The following is a 25938-nucleotide window of genomic DNA, read 5'->3' on the forward strand; positions in this document are numbered from 1 at the left end:
ATAGTAATACAGAATAAAACTGAGAAAACACAAGCTTACACTGTGAAAACTTGCAGGAGAAAATTAACTTCTATTCCCAAAATTCATAAGCAAGTCTTTGCTTGACTGATGCTGTCCATACACTGTTTGGTTCTCCGAGGCTCTGCTCAAAGAGTCGTCCAGGCACCAAGTGGAGATGGAAATGGGAGAAAGACAATAGATTCAAAATCAAAATCAAGAAGGCACTAAGGCCTATAGTGGTTACATGAGGAGACCAAGTTTATACACCAATTATTATTTCAGAAGTGGAGGATATTAAGCTATAGCATAACTTCCATTTCAAACTTCATCTCCAATATTTAAAATAATTTTGCCTCGTTCCTGGGACTAATCATACCTCCATCTCCCCCTCATTTTAAAACACCCCTTCAAATCCTAAAACTCCACATTCATTTATTTGACAAATATGTATTATGCACTTACTGTGTACCACCTGTTCTAGGTGCTGGAGATAAAGTGAGAGGGGTCAGTCGAGAACCAGGTAGATAAACAAGGAGCTTATGTTCCAAAGGGAAGATATTTGGAAGCATTAGTTGGCCAAGAATATAAAATTTATTAATCTCTTTCATTAAAGTTAATTTTTCAATGAAACTTAAGTCATCTTACTCCTTTACATAGGAGTTCTTACAGAGAAAGAACTTAGGCCTTCTTAGAAACCAGATCCAAAGACTTACAGGTTCTGATATGTAACAGTATTATTGTTATCACAGTATTTAAAATAACAATGCTGACACAGGTCACAGCCATTGCTTGCACCTGCCCCATGACCTCTGAACACCAGCCTACTTTAGAATCTAGAAACGTTTGGAGCCCATCACTGAGGGGCACTGGGAAGCTACTAGAGACAGACCGGCAGAAAGGGGAAGGAAAAGAACAGAAGAGGCAGAATGGAGAGAAACAACCAGGAGAGAGAAAAATAACATGAATAAAAGGAGAAATACAGAGAACATGGGGCTAGGGAATGAAACAGAGTGAGAGCATACTCATCAGAATGATAGGACAAGTCGAATGCTAGGACCAGGTGGAGTTAGGGGCACCTAGAGTACCCCTATAAGGAGGTGCTCACTCTCAAAGTCATGCAAGTACCCAGACACCTTGATTTCCCTTCCTGAACCCAGGGTTGGCACCCGGGACCCCTTAGTGACCGTATCAGTACTGCAGGTACCCAATGCTGGCCTGTCATAAGTGCAATAGCATCTCAGCTTCTCCCTTTTGGATGGAGAGGCACAAGAAATGTTGAGAATCAGGTTATTTCTATCTCTCATTCCATCCCTTTCTGAAAATACTCTCTCATTCCTAACTACCCTGAGCTCTCCCTCTTCTCTGTTCAGGGTTGTTGAGCTGTTGAGCACTTAGGGGATTGCTAATTGTTTCACGGGTGTAACTTTTGTGTCTTCAACTAGTATGTAAGCAATCCAAGGATAGGCACCATGTCTAATGGTCCACAAGGCCAAGGAAAATGATGGGCACACAGTAGGTTCTAATTAAATGACTAAATGATTGATTGATAGGTTAGTTGTGATACTGCTGCTCAGCTAGGAGCTAGCAACACAGATAATGACCTTCAGCTTATTATTCACAGGCCACCCAAGTCACTCCTCATCTCCTGAAACACAAGAACTGCCCCCATCACATTCCCCTAAGTGACTGTGTGTCACACACAGTGTGAGAAGAGCTGAGGGTGACACTAAGGAGGTATCAGAGACCCTCTTGGACAACAGTGGAAAAAGAAAACAATACAAAGCAATCATCTCTGTGAAAAGGGGACTGGAGTAAACTAAGATATGATTACCTTTGCTTCAATAACAGAATACCCAGGCTGTCATATACTCCCACTTATGGTGGTTGGGGGGTCTACTGTGTATGCAGCTGGAATTCAAAAGAACCTAAACTGCATAGAAAATTCTCAATTTCCTAGGACACCTGAGTGGCTAAGTGGTTGAGCATCTGCTTTTGACTTAGGGCGTGATCCTGGGGTCCTGGGATCAAGTCCCACATCATGCTTCCTGAAGGGAGCCTGCTTCTTGCTCTGCCTGTGTCTCTGCCTCTCTCTGTGTGTCTCTCATGAATAAGTAAATAAATCTTTAAAAAAAAAAAAAAGGAAAATTCTCAATTTCCAATCCAGTTAGAATACTGTTAGTTGCACTATTAAGCCCAATACTATAAAGGAATTGTAGTCTTTGGCTCTCTTTATGCTTATAAATAATCCCTCAAGCCCAAGGAGGGGCTCTAGCCATTGGTTAATTCCTATCTGGAGCATGTGATGCCTGCCTGGTCCTCAAAGTCAGCCTGGCCCATCGGCAGAGCGAGCATAGTCTGGCCTGCACAGGTGAGTAGTAGACAACTGTAGGTACTTAGGACAATCATCCTCAAACACAATTTGCTTGATCACAGCACCATTTCTAGACCCCTGGATCCATAGCCCTTTTTAGGCCATTCTCTTTAACTCCTGTTTAAACAAGATCTCACTGGTGCTTGACCCTCAGCTGCCCCTCTGGCTTTCCAAACCCTGTGCTGCATCCCATGGACAACACAATTCTTGCCCCATGGGACATGCCATGTGGCTGATACCCTGATGGAGCCAACTGTGGTAGCCCTGTGAGTGCAGAGACTCATTTACCAGGAAGCCACTGACAAAGCAGCAGACAGAAATGGGAGCAATTACAAAAGTGTCCACTGCACTGGACCAAGGTCTGCATGTGGCTGGCCCAGGAAGCCAGGCAAAAATCCTCATCCCTGCTGTATTAACTTCAACTGATTTACCTGGGGCCTAAGGGGACCTCAATGGATCATGTGATTTCTGTGTATCATCGGGATCCAAACACATGGCCATAGTAGACGGAGTGGGAAGGAGGGGGAGGGGAAGGACTCCAGAGGCAGCTGGCATGGAGGGAAGGCAGGGCACCTAAGAAAGGCCACGCCGTGAAGAGCCTTAGAATATAAACCGGACTTGGCAACAGGTCCTAAAAATCAGAGGGAAGACATGGTTCTGACTCAAGCTGGTGGCCAGGTATGTGAGTGCTCCCATCCCAGCTGTTCCACGTGCACATGCCATGGAGAAAGGAGTAAATGTGTAAAATAAAGGACTCTCTTATCAAACCCTATCATAGACTAGGGCATAAGCAACCCTGCCGTAGGATCCCCTGTTGGGAACATATCACAGAGGAAGAAGGGCTCTCCTCTTTGTTGCCAAAAGCTGCCAAGTTGTCAAGGCCTTTGCGGTTGAAGAGTGGTGGGTGCTGGGCCAGAGGCCATCCGGGTCACCAAGGCTGAGAGAGCGGTGGCTCCGCTCAACACCGCAGGTCAGAGGCTCAGGAAGATGTGTGGGCCCCTGAGAATACTCCTTAGGCACTCTCAGGAATACACTTCGGTGAAAGTGTGCAGAGGATGGAGAAGGGCTTTGCAAACTTTTATGGAGTTGGTGGAGATGTGAGCACCAAACATAATGGGAACATATTCTTGCTCGAGGGCTGGTAAAGCTTGGGGATCTTTTCACTATGCCAGTGTACCAAATACACTAGTTCCTTTTTAAGAATGTCAGGAGATATCTAATCTACCAGAACGAATCCTGCTGGTTCTGTCCTTGTGATCAGAGGTCAGTTACTTGGGGACCATCAAGCACATGAGCTTCCATTGTTTCAGAGAAGTGGGCTCTCCGCCTGCAGAGAAAAAGGAAGAGGTTCATAACCACTATGCCCACACTGGCCCCTTCATTCTATCATGAAAGCCACCCCTGCTACCCAAAGCCTTCCCTTGCTCCAGCGAAGATGGCAGGAAGCCTTTACTATAACACAAGAATCCAATGTGAGCCTTGCCATCCACCACATTCCAATATTGTCTATTGCACTTATGCATCCCTAGCCAGAGAGGAGGACAAGCAAAGCTTCCCATAGTGTTCTTTTCATGTGCCTAATCATCCCAGACATGCCTCTGGTTTCCTCCCTGCCCCTCCAGGCCCACAGTCTGTTTCTTTCTGTGGTAAATTTGGGCATGTCCCAAGGCTCAGGGTGGAGAGCCATGAATCATGAAGGAGAGGCTATAAGAACACTGCGTTTCTGCTGCTTCACCCACATGCCCCAAACGGTCTAGTGGGATCCAACTCTGACCCCAGTGGAGCTCTTCATCCATGACGGGTGCCTTTAGGAATGTGTCTGTGGGAAGCAAGAAGAGTTTCAAATACAGTAGAATGGACTCATTGGCTCTTTCTTTCTTTCTTTCTTCTTTCTTTTTCTTTCTTTCTTTCTTTCTTTCTTTCTTTCCTTTCTTTCTTTCTTTCTTTTCTTTCTTTCTTTCTTTTTTCTCTTTCTTTCCTTCTTTCTTTCTGTGTTGTGTTGCAAGAGGGCCCTGAAGATTAGTGAACTGAACAAGTAACTAGACGCAGAGACCCAAGTCCTGCTGCTGAGTCATTTTAATCTGTTTCAGATTCGATTTGCTCAGAGTATGGAGAAGAACAAGGCTCCCAGTGGAGATATCATGTAGCTATAGCCTAGAAGTATTTTCTTAATAGATGAAATTTAGAAAGAATTTGAATCTTTTATGCTGGGGAGGTAAGTAGCTGAGTGAAATGGTTGGGAAAAGGAAACATTTGGCTCTAGTGATTCCAAAGGACATTTCACTGATCTAAATATTTGTCCAGCTGAATTGCTATGTCCACTCTCACCTGCTCAGAATCAATATGTTCAAATCAAACACAATCGTCTGCATCTAAGTGGGGAAAAAGAACTTAAACCTGAGCTGGCAAGTGGGGAAGGTGAGAGAAGATAGGGAGCCAGGACAGGAGAGCTCTTTTCCACTGAGTAAGGGACCCAGAGCAAGTTGTTAATACTCGGAGTTAGATTCTGAATTCTGTGATTTGTTGGCAAGTTCCAGAGCATCTAGGTGTTGTGAATAACTTCTATACTCAGGACAACGTATGCGTTTTTTTGAGAAAGAACGTATCTGTTGGAACAAACATTTTCTCTTCTTGCTTTAGCCTTGAATTTCTCAGGATGCACATATGCTGCCATGCTGGGAAGGCGTGGACAACGCTGAGTGTACTGGTTTCCTCACTTTTTAAGGAGTTCCCTCAAGGTGGCTGTGTCAAGGCCTTTTCATTCTGAGTCATTTGAGTTTTATCCAAAAAAAAAAAAAAAGAAGAAGCACTTTTTGATTTAACACTGTTTTCCATCAGATGTGTGCAAGTTGAGAGCCATCTGGCACTGCACGTAGCCCAGTTGCTTGCTGCCTCCTGCATCAGCACCTTCCTAGGCCCTGCTCCGAATGCAGTATGGAATTAGGGGCTGGCTCAGTGACAGTAAAGGAGAATCAGGAAGGACCAGAGTTCTGCAGCTCCCCTCGGCCACAGATGAGTCTGCACATTTGTGTGTTCAGCAGCATGCCCAGGGGCCCATTCCTGCCATTCTTGTCACCACAGCTATGTGACCAAGGACAGGCTGGATCTTGTGACCAACCCTCTGCCTATGGACTGATGGAAAGGCATTTCTGGGCCTTATACATGCACTTTATGCACATGTGTGGAAAGGTGAATACGGCTCTATGCAACGGCCACTCTTGATGTCCTCCTTAATATCGTAGATTGATTGCAAAAATGCCCCCAATTCTTTATCCTCCCCCTGAAGCCACGCCTTTGCGTGTGATTTTGCATTTCCTTCCTTCAATAAACGGAGTTAATCTCCCCACCCTTTAAATCTGGGCTGCCCTTGTGACTCACTGTGACCAACGGATTCTGATGGAAGTGATGGTGTGCCAGTTCTCAGCCTCGGGCTCCAGAGGCATTGAGCACTTTGGCTCTTCCTCCTGGACCCATGATTATCATGTGAGCAAGCTGCACTGCTGGATGAAAGAGACGTATGGCCCAGTCTTCCTGCTACCCTCACTGACAGCCAAAGAACTACCAGGCTTCTGAGTGAGTCCTTCCTAGACCAAGAAGCCCTTGGCCAACCTGTCCTTGGCCAACCTGCCCTTGGCCAACTACAGATCCACGTAAGCCTAATCAAGATCAACCGAACCTGGCCCAAGTTAGTAGCACTGTCCAGCTGACCCACAGACTTGAGAGCAGTAGTAAATGCTTGTTATGGTAAGTTGTTAACTTTTGGGAAGACTTGTAACACAGCAAGAGCCAACTGATACACTTACTCAATTCAGGCAGAGGCACAGCATGACAGGATGGCATAATAGTACCCTTCAGGCATTCATATTCATTTATTTATTCTGCAGATATTGATTGAACTTCTGCCGTATAACAGGTATTGTTCCAGGTCCTGGGGAGGCAATGTCTCTGCTCTCTTAGAGTTTGCATTCCAATGGGTGAAGACAAACCACAAATAAATATGTGAGAAAATAAATAATAAAAACATCAACTAGTAGTAGGTAATATAGAGACCATCTAAAAGGGCATATGATAAAGAGTAACTGGGTGTTACTTTAGCTTCATGGCCAGGGAAGCCTTCCTTATTGAAGAAGCATTTAGCATGGAGGGGAAGGGATATAGAACACATAGGGCTTTTAAGCCAGGAAAATAATTTGGATTTTATGTCAAATCCACTAAGCAAGCTATCATCACTTTTTTAAAACAAGAGAGTAACAAAATCTGATCAGTGTTTATATGAACCCCTCTGGCTGACAGACTTAGAATTGTCATCAAGGGCCAAAAGTGGAAGAAGAGAAACAGTTAAGGGACTCCTGCAATAATTTAACTTGGCCAGGGTTATCTTAATGGAGATGAAGAGAATTATGGTTAAGGGGAAGAAGTAACAGGACTTGAGATGAGTTGTATGCAGGAGTTAAAGGACAGAGAGGAATCTAAGGTGAGGTCCAGATCTTTGTTCAGTCACTGGATGAACCAAGATGAAAGACATTGGGGGAGGGACAGGGCTGGGCCGCTTGATTCTAGGATGTCTGTCCATTAGGGCAGGGAGACACCGCACGCGTGAAACACCACATAGGCCTGAAATCCTAGGGAGGGGAGTTTTGGGGGAGGGGTCAGCACCGGAGGAGTCAGTTGGTGGTCACTGGCATGCAGATGCCAGAAACCTTGGACTAGACAAGGTCACATGAGAACAGTGATTAGAAAAATGTGTGCCCGAGGATAGAGCCCTGGGACACACCCACATTTCAGCTGAGAAGATGAGAAGCAGAACAGATTGAGAATGAACAGCCAGTAAAGGAAGGGGCAAATGAGGAAGGACATATGGTGTCAGCAAAATCCAGAGGACAGAATAGACAGGAAGGAGCTTCTAGTCTATGGTGTTGAATGCTCCAGACTGATACAGAGGACAAGAACCTTACTGCAACCATTGAATTTGGCAAACATTCAAATGCCCTGTGCCCTCTTTGGGACAGCAATACACCCATATATTTATGAAACATAAAATAGATTATGAAATTATTTTCTAAGCTTTCTATGTAAGCAGCCTTATGTCACTGGATAGTTGGATGACTTAATACCAGCTGCCCCCATCCTTCTTAATCCCTGTTCTAATTGGTTCAGTTATTCTTCAAATTCCATAATTCTCCACAGGCCCCAAAATATAATGACCCCTCAGGTGAGTCTGTATAGACTCTCCAGAAACTCTAAGTTCCATGAAAATAAAGATGGCCTCCATCTTGCATACACTGTATCCCAGCACCCACTACAGTGCCCACCCACAAATAAATTCTTACAAATGTTGAGTACATGAAGGAATGTTAAATCCCATTTGACCTCCTATCATTGGTACTCTACATGGGTTCTTCAGTTCACCAGGCTGCCACCACCTTATTCCCCTGTGGACGGATGTGAGGCATTTTTTTTCAACATTCTCCAAAATGAGGTTTCTCAGGGTAAGGATCCTTCCTGCTCTTCAGTCTTTCTAGGGTAGCGTGCTGCTCAAAGGCCAGTTTCGTGGTACTGCTAGTGACTTCTCTGATGTGGACTTCCCATTGGCTGACAAGACCTTCCTGGTAGCCTTCCCATTCTAATAGATGGGACATGATACTCCTAAACTATGTTTAAGGGTCCCATCTCCCAGGACCTTACATTTAATATTTTGTATGTGTTTCTTGTTGTGGAATTTTTCAGCTGCTCTGTATTTGATTCACACATATGCAAGGTCTATATGGCTGGATACTAGGATGAGTCTGTGTCAGCTTGGCCCAAAATGTTGTCTGTATCTAAAAGTCAAGGTTATAACACCTAACACTGGTATCTGGGAGCATCCTTGTGACTTTTGATCCCTATAAGGGTATTACTTTTACCCTGCAATCCTGACCATGGTGCTTGTGTGTGAATCAATATTAAAGTTTGTGCTTCCAGTAAGTCATGTGGACCCTTTCTCAGAGGAGGGCATTTGGTAACTATTCCAAATGCACCTAGAACAAATCACCTGCTAATCTGAGTGCAATTCTGTTTTCTGGGACAGACAGGTGTTAAGAGGTAGAGCACTGAAAAGTCAACCTCAGGGGACCTGAGCCAAAGGCTACCCTTTCTCACCTTTAAAATGACTTCACCTATAATCATTAAGGTTTTTTTCAACTTTGAAAGGCTTTAGTAATTATTCTGGGCTTAACCCTGTAACTTTCTGCTACACTTCCTACCATAAGTAACTCATATTTGCTTGGCCTATGAAAGGAAATTATCACAGAAGTAAAATCAGATTTTAGCTGAAGTCAAGACACATATTAAATCTGTTGCTTCACAGATGAATACAAGCCCCTCCACCTCCGACAGGCTTCTCCTAGCTGTGTGCAGACACTTAATAAATGCTTTTGATGAAAGTCCCTCTGTCTTAAAAGGAAATTAGATTGTTCTGACAATATCTCCTCATCGCTAAACTGCTGGTTATTATCCAGCAGCCTGTGATCCTCTAGGTGTTTGCAAATTGATTGTTTAATGTTTTGCATCCCTCTATGTCCACATTTTCAGGGTCAGCAGTCACATCTACAATTCCCAGTGTAGGTGATGTGTTTGTCCTTTGCTGATCTTCGGGCATTTTATTGAACACACACACACACACACACACACACACACAAGTTTTGTTTCAGAACAATGTCCCAGGCTCTTCCTTCATTTACTTCTTTGTATTTATTGAGTACCAAACATGTATGAACCAGCATTGGGCTAATCACTGTGGGTACTTTGGTATACAAGATAGCATAATCACATCCTTGAGCTTAAGATCTAGTGACTATAATTTCAGATTGTAGTTAGGATTGTGAATAAAATAAACAGGTACGATGATGGAAAACAAATGAGAAGGCCTCTCTGAATGGGAAAATTTTAAGTTGAGCTATGAAGAGTATAAGAGGGAGGGACAGCCTTAAAAAATAGGTGGAAGGAAGTGATGAATGCAAGAGCCCTCGCCTGAGACATGGCTTCATTTGGTCTAGCACCTAATGGAAGGCAAAGTGGAGTGGACTTTAGAAAGAGTGAAGGTAAGAGGCAATCCTGTTATCAGGAGCCTTACAGGTAAGATGAACATCCATTCTAGTTTGCCAAGAACCATCCTGGTTTGACCCTTGTCCCTGAGTAATTATTGATAGGGCCCCCTTTCACTCTCAAAAGTGTCCTGGGTCACACAATAAATTATATGGTCATCCAACTTAAAGGGTATGCCAAAGGATTGGGATTTCATCATATGTAAGACATCTATGGTGCTGTGGAGGCCCTACTCCTTCAAGACTTAGCCGTCCCTTCCTCCAGATGCCAAAAGGGTTAGCTGTTGGTAGCTCACAGCTGAGTCCCTCTCCAGGAATTACAGAAGGGAGCTGCCTTGCTTTAGGATATGCCTCCTCCGGGGACAACACATATCTAATTAATTGGACAATATAGGAGTACAAAGGCCCCAAGCCCCATGCCTCAATTTGGAACATCTCTGAAGGCCCATTCCAGCTCCAGAGCTCCAGGTGGGACCCACTGAGGCCTCTGTTACAGATGCATCACAGCTCAATCCTACCCCCTCCACAGCAGGGGCTATTCCCACAGCACTCCCCCCAAATCACCTGCATGTAAATATCCACTGCAGAGTCTGCTGCTGGGGAACGTGGCCTACAATCCCAATGTTAGCACAACTTTCCATTAAAACACCTCTTTGGTGTCATCTACCCTGACATCTCCACATCTAGTCAAGAGGTAGAGCTTCCCCTGGTGCTTTTCTGCTAGGTATATAAAGGATCTTTTCCTACTGTTTTTTATGTCCTTTGTAAATTGAATCACCTACTTTGTTTTGACCTGGATAATTTTATCTGCAAACAGTTGTTTCTTCATGCTACTGGCTCCCTGTAAGCTGGCACCTTTCCCATTTTGTACTGCATTCCACGTGCTTACTTCAGATCTTGCAAACAACAGCTCTTCTTTAAACACCTTGGTTTTTGATTACCTAAATTTAGTTTCTTCTTCTGGTACTTGAATTATTTCCTTAGAGAATGTAAAGATCCCATAAATTCTTCCTTTATTTCTTTTATTCATGAGATTATTCCTGGTATTTCTATACAGTAATTTGAAATTTACTGAAATAAATTACACTAGGACCCCATTCTTCATAGCTCATTATCACCAAGAATGCACTGCATCATGGATTAAATCATGCTTTCCCAAAACATAACCACAATCAACAAAAGATGGATGCTGGGTCATTAGAGTATAATAGGAGAGAGTTGGTAATCTTTAGAAAGTAACACACCATGTATTTACTCCCTCACAGGCATAAGAGGAATAAATGAACGTGCAGGTAGTAGGGAATGGACACTAGGAAGGAGGAGGAGAACATTCACACACTTTGAACACAGAGACGTACCTACACCCTGGTGAAGTCTCTTAACTTGTTTTCAGTCACTTAGCCACATGAAGTTTCCCCATCTCCACCTTTGCCATTGTGATGAGCACATGAGAGGAGGGAAAAAGTATCTTCATTCTCCCCATTTATTCACTCAACAAATATTCTTGAGCACCCACCACAGCGCTGTGCCTAGGTAGCACTGTATTAGGCACAGAGCATCTGGGAAAACTGTTCAAGTTCCCTCCACCCCACCCCTACCACCACCACCAATCATGACTTACAATATGCCTCTTGGTCCTGAATCCCAAAACAGTATAATAACAAAAATATCCCACTAGCTTTTTTCCCCCCTTTTAGTAAGTTCCCTTTCATTAAAATTCAAAACTTCTATTTCAGATTATCTGCCCTAAGCACACCTTCTACTGTGGAAATCTTTAATCCTTCAATTAAAGTTTCTAGTAATAGAGAGATTAGGTCAAAAAAGTATCTTCTTTAGTTGACCCAGAACCAAACATTGTTCTTAATACTTTTCAATCACCTGCTTACACTTTTATTTCTAAAACATTGGTTATATTATGTACCTATCACCTCCAGCTTATGTCATAGTAGAAAGTATATGGAAACCAGTTAGAACTTCAGCTCTATAATTTATGAGCTGTTGGATCAGTCTCCTTATTTAGTCTCTCAAAGCCTCATTTTCCTCATCTGTCAAATGGAAAGAACACCTAATTTAAAGGATTTCATGAGGATCAAAATCAATCCTGGCAGTAAAGGCTTAAGCCATGCCTGACACACAGTACACACTTAACTGTAGGTTCTTTTCACCTTTCTTGCCCAGAATCACTGTTCATTCATTCATCAAATTCACACTGATGCTTAAATTGTGCAAGGCACTGCTTCAGGCCCTAAGGATGTAAAATGGGTAAGTAGGACAATGTACCTAGTGTTATGCAGCTTCTATTCTAATGGGAGGAGACAGGCAGTGAATGAATAAAAAGATAGCAGCCAGTGATAAATTCTAGAATTAAAATTAAGCAGGAAATAAGTGGCGAAGGGGGACAGTGTCTGCTTTATGCTGAGTGATCAGAGAGGCCCTTTCTGGGAAGGTGAAGTTGAGCTGAGACATAAATGACTTGTAAATGAGTAAAGTCAACTGAATATCTGGAAGAAGAGCTCTCTAGAAAGGGGGCACAGCTAGTGAGAGCCCTCAGGAAGGAATGGACTTGGAGGATTTTATCCAAGGGGTGGGACACTGGTGGGCAAAGGCCCAACCATTGTGGGCTGCTTGGTCAGAGTAAAGAGCTTATATTTTCTTCTCAGTGCAATGAGGAGCCTGTGGAGAATTTAAACCAAAGAAGGAACAGGATCTAAACTATGTGAGTCTGAACCACCTGGAAGAGTAGGCTAACAAGAGAAAAGGGAGGGGAATCATTTTGGAGGCTACTGCAGTCACGCAGGTGAGAGATGTGGAGACCTGGAGCACCATGGAGGCCATAGGAATGAAAGATAAACAGGTGCTGGAGAGATGTCAAAGTAACAATCTACAGATTTGCGACTGGATCAAAAGGAGGGGGAAAGCAAGGGGCTGAGATGTATCCCTAGGACTTGATTAGACAGAGGTGCCATTTACCAAGATTGAGAACACAAAGGAAGGAATATATTTATGGGAGAATATCAAGATTTCAGTGCTGGACATTAAAAGTTTGAGATACCTCTTAAACATCTAAGGGAATATGACTACAAGATAATATATATATATAACTAAATATATGAGTGAGGATTTCAGAAGATGGACCAGGGCTTAAGAAATAAAAGTATGAAGTTGAAAGAAATTACCCTAATGATAGTATTTAAAGCCACAGAACTGGATGAGATTCCCAAGGATGTTGACGGAGAAAAAGGGTCAAAGTTCAGGACTTGGGGCCAAACAATACATAGGAGTCCAGGTGAGGATTCTAAGGAAGAAAGCCAGTATAGAAAAACCAAGAGAGTATGAAATTAAAATGCCAAGAGAGTGTTAAGCAACGAGGGTATGATTTACAATTGCTAGAGTCACCGGGCGGGCTTCACAAGTACCCCATTATCAGCAAACCAGTATTACGCCCAATCACCAACCTGTCAACCTCACGAACCATTTCAGCACCCACTCCTCAGATTTATCAGTGTTATGGGTTGCATTGTGTCAACAAAATAAGTTATGTTGGAGTCCTAACCCCGGTACCTCAGAATGCAACCTAATTTAGAGATAGGGTCTTTACAGAGGTAATTGAGTTAAATGAGGCCATCAGGGTGGGCCTTAATTCAATATGACTAGTGTCTTATAAAAAGAGGACACAGAGACACACACACCCAGGGAGATCACCATGTGAAAATGAAGGCAGAGAACAGGGTGATGGAACGGAAGCCAAGGAACACTGAAGATCGTCGGCAAACCACCGGAAGCTGGGAGCCAGGCAAGCACAGACTCCGTCACAGCCTCATGGACCAAGGAAGTGACATCTTGATTGTAGACTTCTACTCAGAATTCTGAGACAATAAATTTCTGGTAAGCCCCCACTCCCACCCCCCAGTCTACGGTACTTTAAACAAGCAGCCTTAGCAAACTGATACCACTGGCATGCCAGAAAGGCAAGCAAAGGCTCTCAGTACTCTCTCAGATTGGGGGTCTCCTCTCCTCAGGTCCAAAGGACAAACTAGATTTCTGGAATAGTGTTAGCCACTGAGGGGAAACCTCCGTGGGCTTTGTTCTCAGTGTTTGAAAATGGTACTTCATTGCCAGCATCTGTAAAGACACTTGGAACAATATCACACAAGGTGAGTAGTGTGAAGGCTACAAGCTTTAGGGTCCAAATGAGACAATAGGATGGAGGGAAGCAAAAACAGCATGGTTACTCAATACAGAAGTAGACAAATTGTCCATGTGGCATTTGGCCTCAAGAAGTAACCTCAGAGGAAGGGAAGGTGTAACCCCTCCACTCTGTCTGCCCAAATTAGAGATGTCTTGTCTTGACAATGGACACACTTTGAAAGCCTTCACTTTCACTCTGCCTATTTCTGGTCCCACAAGGCACACACTCTCTCCTTTTATCCTAAATTTCTAGAAGTCAAAAGAAAATATGACTTTTTGAACATTCAAAACTTGAAAAGTACCCTAAGGTACTACAGTTAAGCTGTTTTCGATTATAAGGAGCAGACATCCACAAATATGTTCAACTCAGGTTGGGGGCGAGGGGTGACTGCTGTCAGGAGCCATATGAGCTGGTAAAAAGAAATTTTCAGTTGAAACCAAGAGCGTTTGTAATAAATAGATCACACTTAAGTAGTGGGCCAGGCACCCTGGTAAGTGCTTTACACATGTTAATTTATTTCTTCCTCACAACATCCCTTTGAGGTGGATACTATACTCGTGCCCATTGTACAGAGGAGGAAAAAAAGATTACATGCCTTGCCCAAGGTTACAAAGCTAGCAAGTAAGGAGCCATTATTTGAACCAACATGGGCAGGGTCCAAGGAATGTTCCTCCAAGTACTGGTCTATGAAAACCCAAATGGAATGGAACCCAGATTAAGGATTCTCCCTCTCTCCCTCCTTCCTCTGCCTTTCTCCTCACTTCCTTCTCCCTCTCCTTCTCTCCCTCTACCTTTTTCCTTCCACTCTTCTCTTTCCATATCTCTTTGACTCTCTTAGTATTTCTCTTTCCCCTCTATTGTGTCTACTCATCTTCTTCAGCCACTAACCATTTTATTCTTTCTGTGTGCTCTGTGTTGCCCATTTGTACCCAACAGCTTCTACTTAATCCTAGTTCCTCCTACTCCGTTACATCGACACGGCCCACTTTGACTACTGCAACCTCACATTGGTCACTACCTCACCTGGGATTCTTCAGAAAATCCAACTGGATCTGTCCATTAGGTGCCCCCCAATCTAGTTGGCTGTGGCTACCTATTGAGTTGTAAGGAACTAAATATGGCAACCCACTCAGGGCAGCCACAGAGAATGATGCCTAGTAGGCGAAGTATCACCTTTGTTTTTGACAGAAAAACTGTCTACTGATCACTTCTGTCACAGATAAGCCTGCCAGCCAAGACTCCACCCCTCCCTGGCCCATGCCTGAGCATATGATGCCCCTGGTGTAATAATGCTCACGCACGCTGTGTGTCTCTGTGTGATGGCAGTAGCTGATTGCAAGTGAATAAATGAGAATCTTGTCTGGCTCCTCCAAGAGAAGACAAATGGGCCGGAGTTGCAGGGCATATCTGATCGAAATGGAACCCAAACATCCAGGCATCAGAAGGAGGCAAGAGACAGAGAACTACATAGTTCTGCGAAGCTCAGCAGAGACCTGCCCCTTTAGTAAACCAGAGGTCTCCATCTGTGTTTGGAGTAAAAGCTGGAAACCAGAAAAGAGAAGCTGCTTTGGTAAAAGTCAAAAGGAACTCAGCCTAGGCCAGGGGTAAGCTTGCACTTGAACTAGAAAGAGAATCTCAATTTTTCCCAGGAGAAAAGGAGAGAAATGCTGAGATACAGCAAGACTGGGCTCACTGTGCCAGGCTAAGACATCTTGCTCAGAGCACATGAAGTCTCTGTATCAGACTTATGTAGTCACCAAACAGTGAACCAGGCTCTGCAATAAATACCTGCATTTGCAGGCCTGAATACATAACGGTGTTTAGAAAGCAAGTCATCTAACAATTTCTTTTTTTCAAAGGTGGCTCTATTCCAAATAAAGTATTTAAATGATATATTACTATGTTTCCACATAATCCCTTAACAGATTTGAATAGACTTATGACAGTGCTGGACAGGTGTTAGTATCTTGCTTTATCCCAGCACTCCACACCCTGCAAGAGCACTCAGCCTTCCTTCTAGAAATTTTGCTCTCTTCTTTAATACACTGAATTACTGAAAACAGATCTTCCATATACTTAGAGAACAAAAATATTTTTCTCATTAAAAATAGAACCACAACAGGCACATAGGCAGATATTTAAACAAAGGGAACCCCAAATCTCATATCTGGATAGCTAATCTATTTTTCAGTACTGCCCACAAATACCTAACAAGCTATCCTACCACTAAATCAGACTTTATGGCACTAGTATAATGTGTTGATGATTAACCTTGTCGACTTCTTTCTTAAATAACCCCTCCTCATTTATGCCATGGTAGTAAATGGTTCCCCTCTCCCATGCAGGAAGTCCAGAATGAAAGTGGGTTGTTGCCATGGCAACAGAATACAAGGCAGAGAACTCCAGAGAAGGGGGAGGTCTCTATACCCAAGGCCACAGCCACAAGAAAGCCCCAGGCCCCAGAGTGGTGGCAGCAAAGAGAAGCAACCTGCTATGACTTCACACTGCCAGATGGCCCGCTGTTGACACAGGGTTCCCCCCAACTGCTAATTATTTGCATAACTCCGGATCATTCATTCAAAGGAAAATGAAGAATTCACTAAAATATGCATTGATATAGTTACCAGTCTTTCTCTTTGAACAGCCTAGCATTGGAAACTATCTCCCAACACTTAACACAGTGCCTTATGCATAGAAGCCACTTAACAAGGGTGTATTTAGCTATTTACCAGATCTCTTCTTGAGCCAGGTATGGCTCAAGATACAGAGATGAAAAAGACAAGGTTCCTCTCCTCAGAGTGCTCACTGTTCAGTGGGTAGACATGCATCTATAATCTAGACCATGCAACCTTACGCTCCAGCCTGATGCTACAGCCTGGCCCAGGGTCGGGGGTTGGGGGGTATTCAGAAGACAGGCGTACCCTGGAGGAGAACACAGGGCAGGGGAGAAAGGCGGGCAGGGTACGTGCCACACGATCCGAGTCCTGAAGGATGAATAAGGAGCTAAGTGTGCTCCTTGTTTGTTTGTTGTTTGTTTTTGTCTGCTTGCTCTGAGATACTCCTAGCAGAGAGGATGGCAAGAGCAGAGGCCCAAAGGTAAACAATAGCACCATCCCTGTCGGAAAGCATATGCAGTTAGCTTTTTGAACAAGAATGTGCAAGGCAGGGGATGGCAGGGGCTGAAACTGGAGACACAGGTAACTAAAGTGTCCACAGACCATGGAAGTCCCTCCCCTGGGGGACCCTGGATTGTAGTCTGGGCAATGGAGCCACCAACATGGCAAAGCTTACTTTTCTGGAAGGACCCCTTCGTAGCAGTGTGGAGAATTGCTTAGCAGATCACACTGTAATCAAGAGAGGGCCAGTTCCAAGGCTGCTTCACACGCTGAGGTAAGAAATAATCAGAGCTTGAATCAGAGTAGGGTATTAGGGATGGAAAGGGTGAGGACAGATGCTAGAAACATTGACTAAGTAAAATCACATAGCTCCTCAGCATGACTCACCTCCCTCCCCCCAAATCCCAAAGACACAAATCTCCATCCTCCTCTCCATACAGTTTTAACGCTTAAAAAAACTGGGCAAGAAAAGGATAAGATTGGCAGCCACTGACGCTCCTCCGATAGTACCTAGCTTACACATTCATTGAACCACTTAAAATGATCATAGTCACTTTAAACCCAATTGGCTGAGTTGATGGACAGGCAAAAATATTTCTTTCTTGGATTTATTCCAGTACACTGTTTCCCATCATTACTGGTCACGAGGGTCAGAAAAAGAAAGGAGATTTTTAGAAAGATTCTGAACAATATATCAATGCCAACTCAGAGTGACAGGCAAAACAAAACAGATAATGTTTCGTGTTGAGATAGGATCATTCCTTTGAGGTTCTCCTGGTTTCACAGCGAATATTAATTTTTAGAGCATTCCTATAAAGTAGACAAGTGGCAAAGGGGGTTGGCTCCAATTCAGTGGGGAAAAAAGAAAAGATGCTAGTGCCTGGGGAAATGCACCGGTTTATCAGAGGCAAGGCTAGCTGGAGGCAAGCCTGAGGACAGAGTTTGGGCTTCTCAGTTTCCTCTCCTGGTTTTATCATCTAAACCTGTCCTAATGAGGTTATTATATTTAACATAGCCTGTCCAGATATCATCTGAAAAGAGGAAGCAAAGACCTGGGTAATTTTCCAGATAATTTCTTTAAAAGAGAGAAAGCAACCTCTCTTTCCTCCAAATTGTTTATAATTGGTGCAATACAGGAAGTCTCACTGCTTTTTAATGAGCTCCCAAACTCAAATTCTGCCTTTTAAATTTTTTTTTTTCTGAAATCTGCATTTGCCTGAAATATCTCAGTAATTCTTGTGGAAAGGGAGGTTTTGCCTAAATTATGAAAATGACCTCAATTTGCTTCTTGGTGTAGCTAGGGGACAAGTGGGTATCGCATGGTGGTATCTGGGCTGTAGGAATCATGCCCTTCCCCCATGGCCTGAGGTACGTGGACCTCTTCTGGTACCGGGATGGGGCAGAGGGGACCCCCATGCTGGAGGTTGACACTCAAATCCTTTCTGTTCTCCATTAGAAATTTGTAGCTCATTTTGCGTGTCCCAGGACTGCAAAAGACACCACCTGCTTTGTTTCACTTATACACAGGTAGAAATGTAAGACTTATTCTGGCAACTGGAAGGAATGACTCCAGTTCTTACTAAAAGGTCAGCCTTGGACTCGGTTTATTTTATAAATATTTATTTATTTATTTATTTATTTATTTATTTATTTATTTATTTAATGGGTAAACTGAGCTAGCAGTGATGAGCCAAGGAAAGGATTGCGTTGCTTGCTTTTTTGCCAAAGCACATGTCCCCACTCTTTGTCTGACTTCCGTCCGTCTTCTCTGCCTCGCTGCTTTTGTCCTGCCTCACTCAGCCACTCTCCCCTTGATCCTTTCTTCTTGTGTGAAAGAGAGAGAGAGAGAGAGAGAGAGAGAGGGAGAGAGAGAGAGAGAGAGAGAGAGAGAGATGCCTCTGGGGGCAAAGCTTGGATTACAGTGTGGTCCAGAGGCAGCAGTTCAGGCGAAGAGGAGCCCTATCCTGCAGCAGGTCTTGGAGGCAGATGATGAGGCTGGGGCACCCCAAGAGTTTGCCTTGTTGCTGGGGCTTGCAGACAAAAGCTTCAGATCTCGACTAGGAGCAGAGGCGGCTCCTCTGGGCTGGCGGGGGCGGGGGGGGGGGGGCGGGGGGGGGGGCGCTGCTTCCCGCAGTCAGAAGAGCCAAGGACAAAGGACGCTCGCCAGGCCACCCTGACCCCCAGCCCATCCAGGTGTCTTACATACACACCCCCCCTGCCCAGCCCCTTGCACACACACCCAGCCCAGAGTCTGCGCTCTTCCGTGGGCACACATCTCCCAGAAGGAGGGCCCCTTTCTGAGATTGAATCACTTCGTTTTTACACCCTAAACAATTACACATGATTTCCCCAAATGCGAGAGCAAGTCAGCAGACTCTATCCAAATAATGGGCTGTGAGGCGGTAAAGGGGGTGAGACTGGGAGGGAGGAGGGGGTGGGGGGCAGGGGCCCCCAGTCTTTGTTGCTCTCCCATCTGGCTGGAAGCCAGAGGTGAATTGAAGAGACTTATCCTTTGTCCACCCATCTGACAGTCACCCCAAGCCCCCACTCGGCCAAGTCAGGGTGCAATGCATCACACATCCGTGTCCATTGCTCGAAAGGTGGCCGAGAAAGCCGGGGCTCCCTGTGCCTGGGAGGGGGCTTTCCCGCAGCAGCGCTGCTTTCAAGGTCACAGCAAAATGCAGAGTCCCGCTTGCTCCACCAGAGTCTGTCATTGTTAGCGCCCCCCTCGTCCTCCAAGGAGACCAAAAGCAAGTGCTCTGTGGCTTTAAGGGGAGAGAGAATCCTTCTCAGGCTCTCTATCAAGTCTGGTTAGGTTTTAGCATGTAAAGTTCCAGGCCATAAATAATTCAAAAGGCATGAAGAAGATTTTCTTCCTTCTCCATCTATCCCTGCACACGGCACCCCCACCCCCACCCCCTGGCTTATAACAAATGCTAATTTAATCAACTGGCAGTAAATTGCACTGGTTGCTGACTCATGCCAGACATAGCCCCTGTGGACTTGACAGGCCTTTGCCATCCCGCTTGGAAACGAACAATAAAGAGGTGCAGCTCTGAGCTGTCCACCTTTCTCCCTTTGTCATCCTTTGTCTCCTCCCCTTCCCCCCGCTCCTTCCCCAAAAAAGGATCCTTCACAAATGGAGGATCCCTGATGTACACGCAGGCAGTTCACACGGCAGCGGCCCAGGGGCCTGTGTTCCATGCACGTCGTGTGGCCTCCCAACCGACTGCCCCGATGGCCAGGCGTCCCAAAGGCCGCAGGCCGCAGGCCGCAGAGCAGGAGCGGCAGGGGAGGCCGGTGAGGCCCAGGAGGAGGGGTGGGAAGCAGGGGGAGCCAGGAAGCCCTTGTCATCCACGCTGTGGAAGCATAAGTGTCAGGAAGGCTCTTGGAAACCCCACAGACAGCGCTGGGCGGGAAGCTGAGGACGGGATGGAGAAGAGGCCCTTGGGCCTCACTGAAGCAGGGGGAGCGAGGCCCCCAAGCTCCCGAGGACAGCTGCGAATGGAGGGCAGGGGCGGCAGTTTCCTGAGAGACAAGACAAGAGGAGCAGGTGGAGGGCCGGAGCCCAAGAGGATGGGACAGGAAGAAATGTCCCCAAAAGGAAATGGCCAAGAGCAAAGAAAATATCTATGGGAAGTCTAGAGTCTATTTCCTTTTCCTCTCGCTCTTTTATTTTAGCTATAAATATTTATCTTCTAAAGAAGCTTTCTCCATCCCCACCCCAGAGGGATTCCTTGAAAACCCTCCCCATCGACATCCAAATATTTGCTGAGCACTAACGTATAGGAAGGAAATGGAAGGTTGTTGACCCTCTTGTGTTCAAATGGCCGCAAAGCACTTGGAGTGCTCCAAGCCCCATCACGCCCATTATTTTGTTTGCTTTCTCCTTCTGACCACCCCGGAAGTGCACAGCTGGTAGCGTCTGGCCCTTCTACAGCCAGGCGGGCCTCTGCGCACAGGCCGGTGGATGGTCCTGTCACAGCGGCTGCTGTCTCGCCAGACCCCTCTCTGCGGCTTTGCACACAGTAGGTCTAACTGCATCAACACTAGGCATAGGTTTTATTAAGCAAACAGAGTAACAGCAAAGCAGCAGAACTTCCAGAAGGGTCTCACTCACCTGGTCACCAAAGCCTCCCCACAGCACTGACTGTTCATACCATTCTTCGGTCTGGAATAATCAGAGTTGTTTAGTGTTGAATTGTAACCTCCCCGCCTTAGATTATAAACTCCTCCTGTGGGGAGTTTCTGTGTCCCCCGTGAGGCTAAATAGGGGAGCTTACATAGAGCAAATGCAGATTTTCTGGCTGGCTGTAAGTACACCTTGAGTCTTTTCAAGTGACAACACTTGCAACCGCCACATTAGTGTTCAGATCACCCCAGTGAGGCAGATTTCATCATGGTCATTCCTCTACGATGGCAGCTCTAGCTCCATCCTTTGGTTCTTTCCCAGGTGTGCATGCATGTGTATGCACACAGACATGTGTGTCTTGGACCAACCGCATCGTTGTTTGCCTCTCTTTGAGAGTGTTTTCTAGAAGACTCCCTGCATAATGGCAAAGCACTTTTGCCTTAGAACTAGGAGAATGCACCAGCAACATCCTGCAGGAAGCCCAGACAAGGGAACAAATAGAAGCCCTCCCGTCCTCCGGCACCCTAGTCCCTATGCACTATTCTGCGCTTCTTTCTTCTAATTCATGGCTCCACGCCTTTGGGGTCACTGGGGGCCAAAGAAGAATGGCCCAGTGGAGGGGAGGCTCCGGTGTCCAGCACGCAGCATTCTAACGGACTAGCTTCACTGCCAAGAGTGGAAGGCGTGGTTCACTTTGTCCTCATTTGACCAGAAGGCTCTGTGCAGAAGGCTGCCTCAGTGCTGGGCTGTAAACTCCTGGGGCGGTCATAAATAAACGCAGGGCCTGGTGTGGCTCCTTGGCTAAACGTTTGCACAGTAACTCAAATGAGGCAGCAGACATGAGTCAGGAGGGAGAAATAAGCTGAAGAAGGGGGGGTGTTCGGGGAGCTTGGGCTTCTCAAGGCTGCGAGATGGCACTTTAGCCGGAGACACTCGCTGGGTCTCCGGGGACAGACTGCAGGCCCACCCCTGCACCGCACCACCTGCCAGAGCCCTTTGCAAGCCGACTCCAAGAGCTGCTAAGTGGGCGAGTGGCCTGTCCATACTCCATGCGTGAGGCCGACCAGGGCCTTACACATTGCTGAGAGGGGCCAGAAGAAGACACTAAATATTTTATCTATTTGGAACAGTCACCGTTTGAACGAGGGCTTCTGTAGAGGCTGAGAACGTAAAGCTCCGGGATGACATTGGTTCTGCAAGCTTAGGTCTGGGGGAAATATGGAAAGACAATAGTTATTTAATTCCAGTGATCGCTGCTCCGAGTTGAGTCATCAGTGGGTCACCAGATTTATCCTTGCCTCCCAGAGACAGGGCGCCAGCGGCTGGTGGCCAGAGGTTATTAAGCCTCCATGGGATGCTTTGTTTTCTCCACTGGGGACAGTGGAAGGAAGGGCTTCTTCCTGCTGTGATATGCCGTCCTCTCAGGGTACGTACGAAGTGAAGGTATGTGCTCAACGAATGAATGCGCTCCTTCCTGTGTTCATTCATCGTAAAACTCAGGGCTGCCCAGAACTTGGGCATTCCATTAAAATCCCCATTTTAAGTCTCCCTCTGCTCCTCCAACAATTATGTTAACCTGCTCAGGCTGTCACCACAGACCACGTGGCCTAAACAACAGAAATGTATTTTCTCACAGTTTTGGAAGCCAGAAGTCCAAGATCGAGGTGTCAGCAGAGGTGGTTTCTCCTGAGGCTCCTCCCGGGCTTGTAGCTGGCTGCCTTCTCCTGTCTTCCCTCTGTGGGGGTCTGGTTCCTATCTCCTCTTCTTATACAAAGACGAGTCCCAGTGGGTTAGGGCCCACCCATACGACCTCATTTTACCTTAATTACCCTTGCAAGGGCCCTATTTCCAAATGTAGTAACATTTTGAGGTCCTAGGGGCTAGGACTGCAACATAAAGAATTTGGAGAGCACACAATTCGATCCATATTGACCATTATGATTTTTGTGGCTCAGGACCAAGGATGTTCGTCTCTACCTGCATAAACACTTTGGTAAACACAGTCCCTGCCCCTGATACAGGAAGACTCAGGACCTGCCCCCGCCCCTGCTGTCTGCTCACCGCAGGCACCACCACTCCACCCACCCACCGAGGTGAGACCAAATAATTCCACGGCACTTCAGGGAGTAGTAACAGGAAAGAAGGTGTTTTTTAAGAACTAATTTTTCAGTCAGTTGTTTTGCTGGTGAAGGAAGGAGGGCAGCAGGAATAATATTCGGGGGGCTCAACCCCTTGCCCTTTATCTCTTGGTTCCCACCAGCAGATTCCCTCCCGTTGGTGGCTCATCCCTTGGCATGAAGGTGGCTTCGACGTGGCTGCCTCTGTATCAACACCATATCTGAGCAGTCTCCTTTGGTCATAGAATGAGATTCCATTTGTTTGGAACATAAGTGGGGATTCAGCCTTTGACCAACACAAGTTGCAGGAAGACTCCAAGTGTCAGGTTTATACGTGGCTCCATTGAGTCCTGTTTTCCCCCCAGGTCCTCCCAGATCCCATCAGCAGCCTTTCTGCCATTGCCCCAACCAAAAGTCACTTTAAGGAGGCTCTTTTCCCAGTTCCCAAAGCATGTGCCCGCACCATTTGAAACTTATCCCCGCTAGAGAAGTCAACATCCACCCATTTCCAGGACAGGGATGCTGAGACCTCTCGGGCAGTGACTTTTGGCCTCATCACTATAGAAGAGTGAAATGGATAAGATGGATAAGAGTCCACAAAGAATATTCCTATGTCATTTGTTAGTGTTTCAAAACTCCCATTTTAAATGGTTGGCATCCTAAATGCTTGCTGTGTGTGTGTGAGTGCGTGTGTGTGGTGCTATTACTGTGTTCTTGACATCCTCCTCTGAGCCTGCATGCTGGAGGTATGAGACATTTGGTCTCTGAATTCATATGCCCATTTGAATTCTGCAAATGTACCTTGCTAGGTTTAAGAGCATCTCCTGGTGAGTTAAGTCAGAGGTAGATACTGATGCTGGTACAGACTCAAGCAGACAAGGAAAAGTAATTGTAAGAAAGGAGTAGGAAAATATCTCCCATTTATCCTCTTCTTAGCTCATAATTCAAACCTACATTTCTAGAGATTTTAAAATATTATGGCAAGAAAGCCTTAACCGACCAAGATTTCATACCAAAAAGTCTAACCCCAGTGAACTAATGCTATTTGTTTACCCCCTATGAACAGGGCACAAAGCTGTCCCCTGGGCAAGAGTCAGACATGCAAATCTCTGTCCTCCAGGATTGCGGAATCAGTGTGAGGAAACACAGACACATAAACCATAATTGATGATAGAAGGCAGGAAAAGCTGGTCAGTTCCAACCACGTGGGACAGACGCTCAGTGCTCTGGGGTTTGGAGGTGGGACTGATGATGGCCACAGCAAAAGGGTCTCAGAGGAGGTGCTATGGGAGCCAGATTAGGGGGCTTAGATCTGGTCCTAAAAGCAGCAGGGGAATGACATTATAATAAAACTAGTGTCAGAGGTGAGTTCGACACAGGTTGTGCTGGGGCAGGTGAGAAGCAAAGCTGAGAGACCAGCGTGCAGACTCCGACGGTGGCCCAGGCACCAGCAACTCCCACCTGAGCCAGGGGTTGGTTGGCAGTGGTGAGAAGAGGGAGAGGAAGATGCTCCGGCCCCGTGAATGAAGAACAAGCAGAATGTTGAATCTTACTGGCTGGGAGGGACAGGGGCCGGGACCGGGGTCCTGAGCCCTGGCCACCTCTCTTGGGAAGACAGCTGTCCAGAGGGATGGTCTATTCCTCGCTCAGCAGCGTTCTTCCTCCTCGCCTTAGAAACACACCCAGAAAACAGCAGAATCACCCACACACCAGCTTCCTCAGTGGGAATCCCAGGTCAAACCCAAGAATGCAGCCCTGCCCTCTCTGAACAGACAGGAAGAATGTTCAGGGCCCAAGTATTAATGACGCAAGGCCAGATTTCAAACAAAAGTCCCAGGGCTCCCTCTTGGCCTTCGTAATCCCTTCAGCTTCAACCCCGAGACCAGATCTCCACCCTCATTTTACTGAAATGGACATAGTCTGGCTATGACCTTGGATCATTTAGACTTCAGATCACATACTTCTCTGCCCTGTTGGGTTCTCCAGTGATTTTCGTGTTGGCCCTGTTAAGCATCCAGCATCTTCTCTTCCCCTTCCAATAGCCCTTATTTCTCTCTGTATCTCGCATAGGATTCCAGGGGTTACGCGATCTAGGCTAAGCTCATGAGGGCATCGCATCCACCTTTCTTTGTTGACATAGTTAAGCTCCTGGTTCAAATGTCCCCTGAAGCCAGACACCTCTAAACTTTTCATTTATATGAAATAACTTTCCTTTCTTGTCTGACTTCTGTAGTTTGTTCCTTGAACTTAAAAAGCCCCTGGCACAGGCTCTCCATGTAATCATGTCATTGTGGGAAGGGCTCTGGGAAGGAAGGCAGTGCTAGCACCGTCCCTTGAGGTCTCACTTTCGCATGCACTGGCCAGTGACCTTTGTCAATGCTCTCTGTCTCTCTAGGCTTTGTTTTGTTCACTAGTAACCTGACTGGTCTTACAAGCCAATCTCTACCGACCCTTCTAGATCTGGCGACCTGACTCCATAGGCCCCACTGTGAAGCCCTAGCAAACCTAACCATTCACTTCTGGTTCTGCCCTTTCAGGCAGTCACGCCACTACCTACGTGGGACCCCCACTGCGACCTATGAACACCAGGTGGACTGCCCTTTCTAGAGGGGCTGAGGAATCACACATGGTTCCAGGGGCTGGAACACATGTAGACATCAATTGACAGCAGCATGAACAGAAATAGAGCGTCAGTGTTTTCTTTCTCTGTGGGGGCAGGGAGCTACCGGGCAGAGGGAGGGGGACACGAGGGGCAGGTAGAAGGCAAAGTCCCTCACAGGTAGGTGGAACTGAGGCGAGGGGGAGACAACCAGAGAGGAATGTTCTGTTGAAGATTCCACACCAGAAGAGGTGAGGCTCCCGAACTTGAACGTAACAATAGCTGGATGAGTCAGAGGTGGGTGCAGAGTGGAGGGCCAGAGCTGGAAGCAG

The 25938-nt window shown here is 46.0% G+C and overlaps 3 long non-coding RNA genes across 7 annotated transcripts in view; 2 read left to right on the forward strand and 1 right to left on the reverse strand.

Moving 5' to 3' along the window:
* LOC112656490 (uncharacterized) overlaps nt 1-15985 on the reverse strand; it is a 62150-nt gene extending 46165 nt beyond the window's left edge. Inside the window, exons 1-5 of one of the 5 annotated variants that reach the window (XR_004812635.2) lie at nt 14944-15794; nt 10812-10879; nt 6175-6323; nt 3597-3698; nt 40-142 (exon numbers count right to left, since the gene is read on the reverse strand). This is a non-coding gene — a long non-coding RNA (uncharacterized LOC112656490). Of the gene's footprint in view, nt 1-39; nt 143-3596; nt 3699-6174; nt 6324-10811; nt 10880-14665; nt 15795-15913 lie in introns of those variants that run through there. The other 4 variants (XR_004812634.2, XR_003134341.3, XR_007408971.1 and 1 more) reach the window with 4 other exon arrangements.
* On the forward strand, nt 10598-15535 carry LOC112656492 (uncharacterized). The gene is made up of 2 exons (XR_003134346.3): nt 10598-13338; nt 14579-15535. It is a non-coding gene; the product is annotated as an uncharacterized LOC112656492 (long non-coding RNA).
* A 5520-nt stretch (nt 15986-21505) lies between the features above and the next one.
* LOC112656714 (uncharacterized) lies at nt 21506-25690 on the forward strand. The gene is made up of 2 exons (XR_003134610.1): nt 21506-22983; nt 25545-25690. It is a non-coding gene; the product is annotated as an uncharacterized LOC112656714 (long non-coding RNA).
* The last annotated feature ends 248 nt before the right edge of the window (nt 25691-25938 follow it).

The sequence above is a fragment of the Canis lupus genome, chromosome 37 (genome assembly GCF_003254725.2).
Source record: "Canis lupus dingo isolate Sandy chromosome 37, ASM325472v2, whole genome shotgun sequence".
In the NCBI taxonomy this organism is placed as follows: domain Eukaryota; kingdom Metazoa; phylum Chordata; class Mammalia; order Carnivora; family Canidae; genus Canis; species Canis lupus.